This window comes from Archocentrus centrarchus, chromosome 22, assembly GCF_007364275.1.
Source record: "Archocentrus centrarchus isolate MPI-CPG fArcCen1 chromosome 22, fArcCen1, whole genome shotgun sequence".
In the NCBI taxonomy this organism is placed as follows: Eukaryota; Metazoa; Chordata; class Actinopteri; order Cichliformes; family Cichlidae; genus Archocentrus; species Archocentrus centrarchus.
This window is the reverse complement of record NC_044367.1, coordinates 3,334,892-3,349,361: the sequence shown is the minus strand read 5'-3', so window position 1 is coordinate 3,349,361 and position 14,470 is coordinate 3,334,892.

Here is a 14,470-nt window from a genome sequence, read left to right as displayed (position 1 = left end):
CTGTAGTTGTATCTGTGAAAAATGCCAAAGACAACACAGTTTGACAGGCGTAAAATAGTTTTATTGTACCAACAAGGGGATTTCCAAAGAGCTGTTAGTTGAAAACATGGCATGTCTTGACATGGTGTCCAATGTGTCCTGAGAAGAGGAATCTGGACAAGTGGAGGACAAAAGAAGAAGTGGCAGGCCTAAAAAAAATGTCAGCAGCATCTTTAGGAAAAATCCAGCAAACCTGGCACAGGACCTGAGAGATGCATCTGGCCCTTCAGTTGATCCATGACTCGCACTGAGCCTCATCAGAAATGGTGTCAGTGGAAGGGTGGCTGTCAGGAAGCCATTCATAAATACGGGAAACAGGGAGAAAAGGCTGAGGTATGCCAGATTACTCAGGAACTGCACTAAAAATCAGTGGCAACAAGTCTGATGGAGTGATGAATCCAAATTTGAAACTTTTGGTTCAAATTGTCATCAATATGTATGGAGGAGGTCAGCAGAGAGGTGAGTGTCTACAGCCATCTGTAAAACATGGCAGAGCGTTGGGGGTCTTATCAAAATTGATGGAATTATGAAGACAGAAAAGTACCATCAGACCTCGTAAAGACCTCTGGAAAGCTTCTGATTGGCAAGAGCTTCATTTTTCCAACATGATAATGATCCCACACACACTGCCAATGCAATAAAGCCATGCTGGATAGAAAGACACAATAGAACTCTTATCAGTCATGGATTGGATGGATAGAGCCCAGACCTCAACATTACTGAAGCAGTGTGAGGGTGTGATTAAAAATGTGGACTCTGGAAATATATGAATGTCCCTATGTCTTTTATCATTTTGTTAATGAAGCAGATCATGGTGCAAAAACATGACAAGTACATATATTAATAAGGAAACTAGGCCATTTTCACCACTGTACAACATTTTAAAACATTTTACTTGGAAAACAGTCACCAGATTTATGAAGATAGCTGTTAATTTCATGTATAGAACAAATCAGATGGCAGAGAGATATAACAGCTGCTTTTTTTAAGTGCTGTGTTGTTGTTGTTTTTTATAGGACTGATTTTCAGTTACTAGTAGCACAAAGTTGCAACCTGAAACAGACTGAACGTGTGAGTTTACATGAAAACAGGAATCCCTTCTGTGATTTGGACATTACATCAGAAGAAGACACAGCTTAAGAGCTTTTTAAAGCAAGGCAATTAAGACATGGCTGCTGTCCAGAAAGCTTTACCCTTAGGAGGAGCAGGTTGCTAATGTGATCGTATATTTTCCCAGGTGGTGCTTCTCAGGCTGACATCCCTCATTTTGCACACATCCCCTTGTGTCAGCATCAAGTTTTATTAGGAAATCTATTTGGGCATTTCACCTGCCTACTGGCCAGTATCACACAAATATGACCAAAGGATCGCTGCAGTCACTTCCTCCTTAGGCGTTTTTTTTGTGTTTGATCATCAGCACTAAGTGACATTTGGATCTGAGAGTGAAGGTAGTGGTGCATTAGTCTTGTTGGAGCAAGTAGTCAGATCAATATAGTAGAAATGCAAGGCAGCATTATTGTGTGACTGGCAGAGCAGGTATCAGGTTGCTCATGCTGTCAAGGTCCTGTGTCAGATATGTGATTTTTCCTGTGCATTGCCAAAGAACCCAGCTTTACATGTCTGTGCAAAATAACTAAAACAGAATAGGATAAATAAATAAATAAATAAAAAGAAGACTGCAGTAATATTTCCAGATCATGCTTCCAGTGTCTACCGGTCTGGATGGGCATGTCTCCTCCAGGAAAGGAAAAACAGATATCAGGTTATCAGGTATCAGGACAAATATTTTTAGGAGCCGTCTTAAACTTTGCTCCATTTGGATGCATTTACTTTGCAGTTATTCAGCATTTTAGACTGCTGCAACAAATCAGGCAATTATTGAAACGAAGGACAATTTATCCCATTTTGCACTGCGCTACTGGTCACTAAAATGAATTTAATAATGAAGCATCTGATCCACTTGCTTGCTCTGCTTGTAGCTTATGTTTCTTTTTATTTATTTTTATTTTTTTTTTTCTGAATCTACAGTCAAGTCAGGGCAAGTCCAGACAGATGAGATAATCTCTCTGCATCTCGTTTCTCTGTTCTTGGCTATGAGCAGGCAAAATGACACAGCATTTAGTTTTGGCTCAAGTTCAGAAAAAACATTTCTAAACCTAAATCAGTTTCTGGTTGCAGAGAAAAAATTCACCACAAGCTGAACGGCTGCAGGCTTCTTTGTCATAATGAGCCACCGTATTCAAAGTTACAATAAACATTACAACCCTCTACACCAAGTGTTCAGTGAACGCCACAATCTTATGATAGATTTCTGTGATGATCAGCTGTCCAGCGTCCCAGTAAACTGAAAATGTTCATGAAATGTAACAAAAATCTGGCTGCTCTGGTTTGCACATATCTTCCCTCAGACGTTCAGTGCTTAACACATTTTTTTTAGACCACCAGTTATAAAAACGAGACAACACAGACATTTTAGATATCTGTCAAAAGCTTATTTAAAGCTATAAATTATATTGTTATTTATTGAAATTAAACTGAATTCACATTTTTATACCCAAATTTGAGCCGGCACGCTGGACTTCACTGAGGAGTCAGAAATTAATCAAGCACAGCGTTCAACCAGTCAAACTAATTTTTCTGTAAAGGAATGCAAGTGAATAACTGTAATTTGGCCTCTTAATCAAAAAAATAATAATGTGCTTTACTATTTTTCAGCTTTTTTTTGTAAAACTGTAAATTTGAAAAGTCATGGATAACAACAATAATTATATTTTAGCCTTAAATATATAAATTTGATTAAAGAGCTTGCAAATACTGGTGAATTAACCATGTCAGAAACATAAAAATGAATTTGGTAATACTGTTAATTTAGGGCAGATGTGGCATAAACCTTACGCTGGGTGGTGGTCTAATAAATTTGTTAAGTACTGAACAGTTTAACTGTTGGTCTGTTCAGGCAAATTACAGGACAGCTCTAGCTGATGAACCAGTCAGATTGTAGTATTCAGCTTTCTTGGAACGATCCCCAGCATTCGCACCCAGTATTGATTTTATGTAAACACCCTGAAACTGTAAGTCAGCAGTTCACCTCATAGGAATCCATTGCACTGTAGTAAAGCAATGAGAAACATGTAATTTGTTTAGAAAAATGCTGTAAGTGAATTCAGTTTTTAAAAATTTAATTTACTGCTGCCTCTCTAAACTACCAGTCCTTATTCACAAATTGACATAGTCAACAAAAATTAAGCCTAATTTCTTGGTTTATTTGTAGCCATCCATGCATAAATACCTGTTTATCCTTTAGACGGACATGGGGCTAGAGCTGGAGCTGACATTTTAACAAAAGGTGCAGTCTGGCAGGTTGCCAGGACTGACACATAGGGACAGACACACAATCATATCCACAGGCATTTTAAGAGCTACCAGTCAGCCACACAATCAAAGTATTAAGACACACGTAGCAACACAGGTTCTTTTATTTTTTCTCCCACTTTAACAAAAAAGACATAAATAAGCTGTAAACAGTGACTTCTCATCATCATTTACTTTGAAGATATTAACAAGAAGACAGGCACGACAAAGCTGGCATACACTATATTGCCAAAAGTATTCACTCACCCATCCATATCATTGAATTCAGGTGTATAAAAACAAAGACCTAGCCATGCAGTCTGCCTCTACAAACATTTGTGAAAGAATGGGTTGTTCAGAAGAGCTCACTGAATTCAAGCGTGGCACCGTAATTGGATTGCAACAAGTCAGTTTGTGATTTTTTTTTTTCCTCCTAGATATTCCACAACCAACTGTAAGTGGTATTAGTGAAAGTGAATTTTTTTTTAGGAACCACAGTAAGTCAGCCATGTGGCAAGTGGCAGACCACAAAAAGTTACAGAGCGAGGTCACCGAGTGCTGAGGTGCATAGTCCATCCATTGGCATTAACAGCAGTTCCTACATGTGTAATGTGTAGGTGGCCCAGAACTTTTGTCTATATAGGCTAATGATTGTAGCTGCTTTAAAGTGCATGTTAAACGAGTATTTGTAAGTAAACCAAACCAAAGTGACCACTATTAGCATTCAAATTTGACTATGTACTAAATGGTGATGTACTAACTTTAGAAACTTAAACATGAAAACTAATAAAAGTAGCTTTTTCTGTTGGTTTGCTACACATTAAAAACTTTGTGAAAAATCTGAGTGCATTTCAGTTTCCAGAGAAAAGCAGCAAGATGAGTGTTTTGTTCTACGGCGTGTGCAATGCAGTTATCCCAGAGAAAGCCAGCGTTACATGTAGCTTTATAATACATACACAGACTCAAACACACACAGTATGCATGCATGCATGCACATTCCACAGACTTGATGTTGTATATTCTTGGACACGTTTTTATTTTTGGGTTAGGAATGTGCATGGATCAGAGTAAGTAAGTGATCCATGTGCTCTGCTGGAGGAATGCTGGTTTTAATATAGACGTAATGTTCAGCACAGGGGACTGACCAATTTAAAAAGTAAAGTAGTTACATAGGTTAAAGACCAACTGCTTAAAATGGTATCAAAACCCTCTTTTATTTGGCTGTAAGGATGTAAAGAAAGTCTGTTGTAAATATGTTAGTATAGTGATTGGACCATCGTGCTTACAGATTCAGAGATATGTGTTACACTGTTACACTTGTTAGTAATTCTCTTTAAGTAGTCTCCTAAATAATCTTACAAACATAACTGTCAATTTCACAGAGTCAGTTCTGCTGAACAAAATCCTTTTTAATAAGATCTTGATTTGGCTGTCTAGTTGATAGATTGTTTTTAGGGTAATTTTGGCACAAAGACACTGGCTGTAAGATAAAACAGTGATTACATACACTGGACTCTGCATAGTTTTTGTATTAATCTTCACCACTCCGCCTCGATCTTCCCTGTGACATGAAGTGTTGAACAACTGGAAAATAGTAGCACTGCTCCACCCAAAAACAAATATACTGGGATTTTCCAGTATTGTCAACTTGTCATTTAAGGAGGAATGTAGAGTGATGCATTAGTACTTCTAAATATTATCATTGTTTAGTCTTTGGAAGACTTTTTAGTACAAACAGTACAACCAGGATCATGAAATGCCAAAGCTCTCATTTGCTCATGATTAAAAACAGGTATTATAGTTAGAAATGGTGATGGTGGTCACATTGAGTGCTGTGGTTTGTCGTTTTGATTCGTGTGGCTTTACTATCTGATAGGAATAGTACTGAGTTGTGTACTGAGGGATACGGCTGCACATTACATATCTCCACTGCCCAGTCTAATCAGTGTTATGCATTCTACTGAGCAGGAAATGGATTATTTCTTCATGCATATAATGTGATTTCATTTTCTACAGGCAGAAAACTTTCCAAAGGTGGAAACACGGTCAAACTGATGCTGTGTTATGCATGACATGGATTGGTATGATGGTGAAAGAAAGTCAGATGGTTCACCTGCAGTATTTTTAGAATCCGGTTTGTAATTCATTAGCAAATTGGATTTCTAGTGGGGGCAGCATGGTGGTGCGGTGGTTAGCACTGCTACCTCACAGCAAGAAGGGCCTGGGTTTGAATCCGCTATCTAGTCAGGGTTGAGTTTGCATGTTCTCCCCATGTCTGTGTGAGTTCTCTCTGGGTACACTGGCTTCCTCCCACAGTCCAAAGACATGCAGTTAGAGGGGTTAGGTTAATAAAATTGGTTAATCTGTGATTCTAAGTTGCCAATAGTTGTGAATATGAGTGAGAATGGTTGTCTCTCTCTCTCTGTCTCTGTCCCTGTGACAAACTGGCAACCTGTCCAGGGTGCCTTCCACCCTATGGCAGCTGGTATAGGCCTCTCCTAGACCCTGAACTGGATAAGCGGATGGATGGATGGATTTCTAGTGTCTACAAAATGTTTTTATGTTGTCCTCGTTAATATAACAATCAGGGTCTAAAATTTGTATGATAGATTGTTTAATTTGGTACTTTAGGGGTGTCAGGGGTGTAGAGGTGAGTTGACATTTGTGCTTCATCAGAGCTTTCATTTAGAAAAACAGTTTATCTGTTTCAACAGCTAAAAACGAGTCATGAGGAGACTGGATTCTGATAGCACATGAACATGTTATGTACTTTTCACAAGCTGATTGATTCTCTTATCAAGTCAACATTTCTGTCTGTGTGGAATATAAAAGCTGGCCCCAAACATCCGACACAGATTTGCTTTCTAAGGGCAAACTAATGGGAAAACAACTGAGATCTTTTGTATTTGTCATCACCTCTACAGCAGATTTGAAAAGGTTAAACTTTTTATCCCATTGTAGTTCATTGCATTCAGGTTTTATTGACAAAAAAAAAAAGCCTCTGTGCATGAATGTGTCTCATCTACATGCGACCAGTGGCAGACATGGCTAATAGTTTCTACTCTGCCTTTAATTACCCACATTTACAGTTCATTTGTAGAAAATTAAATTGTACCGAGTAGCGCAGGCATGCATGTAGTACAGTGTCACTCTTGTTCAAGGACTTTAGTTAGTTTCCTGCCAAGGCTTTCCATCTTCATCATCAACTGTGTCATCATGTGAAAACCATATAACTCAATTTTTGTGGATTCTTCTGTTGTAAATTTGAGAAATCCCACAGCTCTCAGATTTATTAAGATTAAGATATCATTGGGTAAGCTGAAAACAAATCAATCTAGAACAAATAATCAAATAATTGAGTAGATGACAGAGAAAATTAACTGGGAACTATTTTAATAACTAAGTTATTGTTTAATCGATCTATTAAAAAAAAATTGCCAACAATTTGCTTGACAAATTTGCTTTGTTTAACCTTAAGCTAATGAATTTTATTACTACAAATAAAACACAAATATTAAATAGATTACTTGGTGAGTTCATTGTCTTGTAAGCATATTTGAATCTCTCGTGTTTTAAGGTATAGCATTAGTGTTGGCATAAACTAGAAATATTGGGGTATGAGTACCTCAAAATTACTTTAAATACTTGGATAAATATACTTATTTGGTACAAAAAAAAGATCAAAAGCAAACAGTAAAGTTGTATTTCTTGATTCTTATTTGTCAAAATGTAAATACTTATATAGTGTTCCATATTTAATATAATATGATACAGTTTTGGCAGGGGTGTTATTGACTGACCGGGTCACTAACTTCCCCTTATTTTCCTGCTTTTCAATTAACTAATCCACATGGTCTGAGGTTGAAACCTTTCCAAAAATGCCTTGTTACAAGTCACCACACTCTGCTCTGTCTTACAGTCAGAGTGTAGGGGTGGTCAAGAAAAACAACATACCAGCAGCTAATTTGTTTCCCCGTGAAAAATGAATGGGGGTCTATTTCTTCGGACGATACCCTTTTCAAATGGATTTCTACTTAAACACGAGAGGTCGCATTACATCTCGGGCCTGTACTTGAATCACCTCAGTGTCCACAGAACCTTGGCGAATAAGCAAACAAAAAGGACGTGTAGCTTGCAGACACATTCCCACATCTGTCCCACATTCCCATCTGGACAAAAGTCAAAAGTGAGGCATTTCCAACAGAGTCACAAGATTTCCGCTGTAACGTACGGTTACACTTGTTTCATCTCAAACTGGTCACCTGATTCGTTTTCCTGTTTTGATATTCTGTGATCATTCAGTGGGTCCTTTTATTTGTGTCATATTTGAAACCTTATATATGGGTTTAAATGGTTTAAAGCATATTTTAAAAAGCAAGTAAGACAACTTTAGTTGTACAGCACCTTTCAAAGGTACAGGTAGAAATAAAGGACAACGGGATGAAAACGAGGAATTTCAGAAAATACCAACATTACAGTAAATAGAGATGAAACTATAAGTCAATCAACAAAACAATGCAAATAATAATTGTTTAAGTAATTTTCAAACAAAAGAACTGTCCATTTTTATCTTAAGAATTAGCTGCTTTTCTTTCACTTACATGTGGTAAATCAGTAATTTGATTTATGAGTGCTGATTAGTCAAAACAAAGTGTTTTCACTGTTTCCTGGCATTTTGTGATTTCAGCAGTAAATTGATCAAGAAAATGTTAACACATGAATCAAGAATTAGATTATTTGCAACAGCAAAATAGAAAAGTTATAGCTAGACTAAACCTGTTTTACTTACAGTTGCAAGTGTAACATACAGTACCAGTCAAAGGTTTTGGACACACTCACCCATTCATATGAATGGTACTGTAAATAAACATAAACTCCTCTGGCTCACTGACAAAGTCTACAAGAACCAGTCAACATCACAAAGGCAGACATCCAACAGTGAGTCTCAGGAATGAAGAGTTGGACAGCACCGGGACCTGACATGATCCACGCCTACTCGCTGAAGAAGCTAATGGGACTACAGTACATGAGTGCCTGGCAGCACAAATAAGTGGGCTGCTAACAGCAGGTACTCATATGGACTGACTAACACAGGGCAGTACGTGATCGTGAAGGATCCCCACAAGGGTACGACACCATCCAACTAACCGCCAATTATCTGCCTCTCCACAACATGGAAACTCGTGTCAGGCATCATAGCTGAGTATGCACAGGTGTCAACACATGAGCACAGCTCAGACTCAAACCCCCACATGAGTGCTTGGTACTATCCAAGCTAATAGCATGCTAATAACATTCATCAGGAACTCAGTGGGACTGTGGTAGACAACACTGGAGGCCAACTCCAAAGCAGTCGCACAAGTTACCATCAAGTGTGGAATATACCAAAGTGGTCTGGATAGGCCTGAACCCCCTAAGCCAGCTCATCTCTAAAAGCGGATGCAGATATAGCTTCAGAAGTGGAGTGACCATCAGCCACCTGCTCCACATGGATGACATTAAGCTGGATGCCAGGAGTGACATCAACTCACTGATCCACCCCACCAGGATCTACAGCGAGGACACTGGAATGTCATTCAGACTGGATAAGTGTGGCCGAATGGTTGCAAAGAGAGGAAAGGTGATCCGGACTGAAGGGGTGGAGTTTCCAGAAAGCAGAATATGAGTTATACGGGACAGCTACAATTACTTGGGTATCCCTCAGGCCAACAGGAACTATGATGAAGATGCACGAAGGTGAGCCACAACCAAATACCTCCAGAAGGTAAGACAGGTGCTGAGAAGCCAGGTGAATGTTAGGAATATGATCCAGTCCATCAATACATGTGCCCTACTGGTCATCAGATACCCAGCTGGAATAATACGCTGGCCACATGAGGTGATAGATGCCACTGATGTCAAGACATGAAAACTCCTCATGGTGCACGGAGGTCTCCTCCCAAAGTTCAGCACTCTGAGGCTCTATGAGCAATGGAAAGAGAGAGGGCCAGGATTAGTGAGTGTTAGAGCCATAGTCCAGGAGGAAACAGGGAGCATCCAAAATAAATCAAGAAGATGCCCCCCCCCCAAGATGAGCTGTTCCAAGAATGCCTCAGGCAGATGAACGCAGATGCTGATGGGGAACTGGAAGAGGAACTGTCATGGATGACCAAGCCCCTGCATAGGATGCATCATCAACAGATAGAGGAAGTGGCTGACACCATGAAATCCTACCAGTGGCTAGAAAAGGCTAGCTTAAAGGACAACACAGAGGCTCTGATCATACCAGCACAAGAACAGGCCCTAATCACCAGATCCATGGAGGCAGGCGTCTACCACAGCCAACAGGACACAATTTACAGGCTGTACAAAGGTTCCCCAGAGACTATTCAGCATTTAGTAGCAGGATTTAAGATGCAAGCTGGGACCATGTACACTGGGAGGCACAACCCAATGGTGGGATAGTGTACAGGACCATCTGTGCCACATACAGATAAGAAGTCTCCAGGTCCTGATAAGGGGACACCCCCGAAGTGGTTGAGAACAACAGGGCTAAGGTCCTGTGTGACTTCAAGTTCCAGATAGACAAGCAGCTGCTGACCAACTAACCAGACATAGTAATGGTTGACAAGGAGCAGAAGACTGCAGTAGTTGTTACAATCCCAGCAGACAGCAAGATCAGAAAAAAGGAGCCCAAGAGTACCAGGTCTGAAGGAACAACTGGAGTATATGTGGAAGGTAAAGTCCAAAGTGGTCCTAGTGGTAATAGGAAGGTCAAAGAGTGGCTCCAGCAGATTCAAGACACAACATCAGAGGTCTTTGTCCAGAAGAGTGCAGTCCTAGGAACAGCTAAAATATTGCACTGTAAACCATGAGTTTTGAGCTGTTATAAAACATATTAAAGGGCTTTAGCGCCAGAGAGTCGCAAAAATTTGTGAACTTGGAAGAGACTGCTAAAATAATGATTTTATTAAAAAAAACACCCTGTTCATGGAAGAGTAAGGGAAGTAAGGATGTGTGTAGCAAAGAGAAGGCAACAGAACATAATGAGCGTGCTGAGGATTGATGTGGCATACATGCTAGTTCTTAGAGAGAATTAGAGGTTGATGAGAATTTGTGCCCAAAGAGATCTCAGTGTGATTGTCCATGAGTCCAAGCACTATTGTTACTGCAGTATGCAATCTTACATACTAGGTGTCATTTAGGACTGACAGTCTACATTTATTCTGTGAAGTGCTGTGTTCATTTTCAGTTTTCTGTTTACTATATTGTTCTGTGTCATGTGACAGCTCTACGAAGTAGAGCGTAAAACTTTATGCGTTTGAAATTAGCATCTGGAGTATTAATTTTGATGTTCAAACTGCTGTTCGCCTGTGCTGTCAGTGAAAACATGTAGGACTGGTCTGGATATGTTTGCAAAATTAGAATATGAGGAACATACTTTTGTCATTCTTCAAAAAATACCTGAATGTCATTGAATAATTATTATGTATTAACTTGTTGTTTTGATAGTCATTACTTATTCACTCAATTGTGACATATATACTAAAGGTTTTTGGTCGAGTTACAGCCTTTTGCTTGCTATGAGCCATTTTGGGTTATGCATTTTCACTGCTGAGAACAAAAATGTTTTGAGAAGACTGTAAGATGCATAGCCTCTAATGCAGCCCCACTGTGCGCCTCATACTTCACTTAGATTGGGGCAATATTTTTTTCGTTACATTAAAAAAGTGCTGCTGGCTCTGTCTGTCAATCAGCCTGTTTGGTCCATCCCATTGTTTTGCAGCAGAACAGGCTGTTGTTGTGCTGTGTTTTGTGTGTGTGTGTGTGTGTGTGTGTGTGTGCGTGCGTGCGTGTGTGTGTGTGTGTGCTGAGTCAGCCTGATACACTGAGGCTTTCTGAGCCAAAGCCCAGCTTTACTGCACCGCAGCAGACTGATGCCTGCCTGCAGAGAAACATTAAACCCAGACTGACACACTGCAGTACTCTGCTGGGCCACAGGCACACAGTTAGACTTTCACAGAATGTTTGGTTTCAGCCTTACAAACATGTATCAGCAGACACAGACAGATAGGTTATAGTGTATTGTAGATAGTGGCTATGTAGACGTGCACTTCTGGCGTGTTAAAATGGTAGTATTAGTATGGCGGTGTCTAGTGGCGCACGTGTTGCTCCTCCTTGTGTGTGGCCACTCCCTGAATTCCTGCACCAGAGGCCTCTCACTAACAGCATCTACTCTACTTCTTTTTCTCTGGGCTGAGATCAAACCCATAATTTTTGCTGAAAGAGGGAAGGGATGCTTTGCTGCTTTTTAAACGTGTACATGTTTTGTTTTGTCTATTTGTATCTCTACATGTTTAGTCCTTTGATCCCAACCAGGGCTGGAGGCTAAAATGAACTTAAAATGTTAAAACTAACTTTTTTTCATGTATTATCTTTCATCTTTATAGTCCAGCTAATACAGAAACAGATGAATACTGAAAATAATAAATCAACAAGCCATCAAAGGAGCACAGTTTAGGCTCCATGGAGTGCTGTGTAATTAGATCTGATCCCAGGCAGGGCAAATAGATGTTTTTTGCTGTGTCTTCTCAAGGCACTTTACATTGTAAGGTGAAGACCCTACGACAGGTGATAGAGAAGCCCAGTGATCTCCAATTAGCAAGCACTTTGCAACAGTGGGATGGAAGAACTCCTTTTTAACAGGAGTTGTGCCACCCCACCACTGGGTTGAGGGTGAGGGAGGGGGAAAGAGAAGACAGACAAGAGGAGGAGTGCATTTGATGATATTTTTAAAAATGTAATATTGCTGCTTATCCATAAGAGGATTTGAAGGGTTCTTTACTTTAGTATTGATCTGTAATGTTGCAGTTACAACTTTATAAATTTCTGTACTGTATCTGCAGCAGAGGTAAAGGCGTGACATGAGATTAGACCTCTCACTCCATAATTTCCATAATTTTGCTGAGAAAGAGCACTGTGATTTCTAACAACTGCAACAACAATTGAGAGTTGCCAGTAAATTACATAAGATTCATAGGAGCAGCACTGTAAGAACCACTGGTACTCACTATACTGGCTTCATAAAAGGATCAGGTTGTCTGAAAATGACACCAAGTTTTAGTGATGAAGCTGCAGAAACACGGGATTACAGCACCAACAGACAGCTTTTTGAATGTGCATTGTCATTCTCATCATAAACAAACATGTTTTTCTATTAAATGACCACTAGAGGGGAGTGTTGGCTTCCATTTAACTCTATAGACCTGTTTGGAAAAAAAAATATGCATAAACAGCAGGAAATTTTGCCCTCAGTGCTGCTTCCAAGGCTGTGATGGCCTTTTGCATGCTCTATCATCGACATACTGTAGGTTATGCATGTATAAGATTGATACTGAGGTTAAGCAGTCAAAGGTTAGAAGGATTTTGGCTAAGCTTAAAAGGGACTTTTGCCTGGGAGGCAACACTCAAAAGACAAAATAATCCTGCACGTCCATAAACCACATGCAGTCATGTCACGTATTGAGTAATACCCTCTTGTGTATGCATGGTTGGTGTGCAGAGGTCAGCAGGAATGCCTGCATAGTAAATACTTCACGATCATTATGTGATGTTTGATGATCAGGTTTGCATGATGTGTAAATGAATCACACAAAGCAGTTAAGAGTATTTTCACTTTATTGTCGGATAAAATCTATAAAATATTCCACAAAAAAATACAATACATTATGAATGATCATCTTCTTACTGAGCAAACTTGTCCTTCCGTTACATTTATTTCATAATCAGCATTGACAGCATACACTTTGTGCTTTGCAACCCCTACTGACACTCTGTACTTTCATATAAATATAAATAACACTGCAACCTTCGGCTTATTATGGTCAGTCCTGCCAGACAGATTATGTGAAATAATTTCATAAAAACAGAAGTGGTTTTATTTCGCCGTCTGAAATACAGCTGATTCACACTGTATTTACGTGCAGAGCCGTCAGGAGCAAAAACAAGTTGTTGTTGGAGCAGCAGCGTACTGCTCGTACATCTCATGTGATTGGTCTGTGGTCTTAGTCTGGGCAAAACAAGCTCCAAACCCCTCCTACCTAGCATGTGACGCAATCTGCTTCCTCCCACCCTCCTCCACGTCCTCATCCTCCTCCTCTTATTTTTCCCTTCTGGCCCTGGCTGCCACCTCCTCCCTCAGCTAGTTCACTGTCAGCCCATCAGGATACATTAAGCTCATATGCCTGTAGTGTTCAGCGAGCGCAGAAAAAAAAAGGCCAAGGAAAAGGAAGAAACCATGGCAGGCTCAGCTTCTGAGTGCTTTACGTAACACCTTCCTGCAGTCTTTTGGTTTTTGAAAATCAATGAAGCTCGAGCTCACACAGACACAAAACCTCAGCACGGATGAAAATTAGATTCAGTAGTAAGGCACGTTGTCAACATGAAATGAGATGGAGATGAGGACGGATCACTTTGGTCTGACAGAAAAGCGTTAGATTCTCAGCAGAATTTAAAATGACGATATAAATGAGACAGTTTCTATCAGTGACAAACAATACACGGTTCTCTGCGTGAAACAGGAGTGTTCCAGGTAAACCAACAGACATATCAGGAGGTAGAACAGGAGTAAACCACAAACAGCGAAGGTCAGGCATTAGATTCCCTGCGACCTTTCATTCACTGGATTTCTTCTACTAGACAGGAAAGTGGAGTTTTAGGTAGAAACACATATAAAACTGCTCAAAAACTCCCAACATTGCATGTAAAAAATCAAGGCCTTAAAAATACATAGACTTCTGTTGTCATTTTAAACTCGGAGACAATGCAAAGGTATCTTCGCCATTGACTTGATGTGATTGGCTCCTCAGTCAAAACCAGACTGGGATTACATTGCTATTTAAAATACATATTTTATGCTGAGTTAATGACATGCTGGATTTACTATATTTAAAAAAAAAAAAAAAGAAAAAAAAAAAAAACAAGCTGCCAAGAAGGAAAACTTATTTCTAGTACAGGTGCTGACTGACTGTCCTATTTTGTGTCACAAAGTATGTCCACAGCGACAGTCCAAGATTAGAAAGAATCTTAATTATAAGTTACA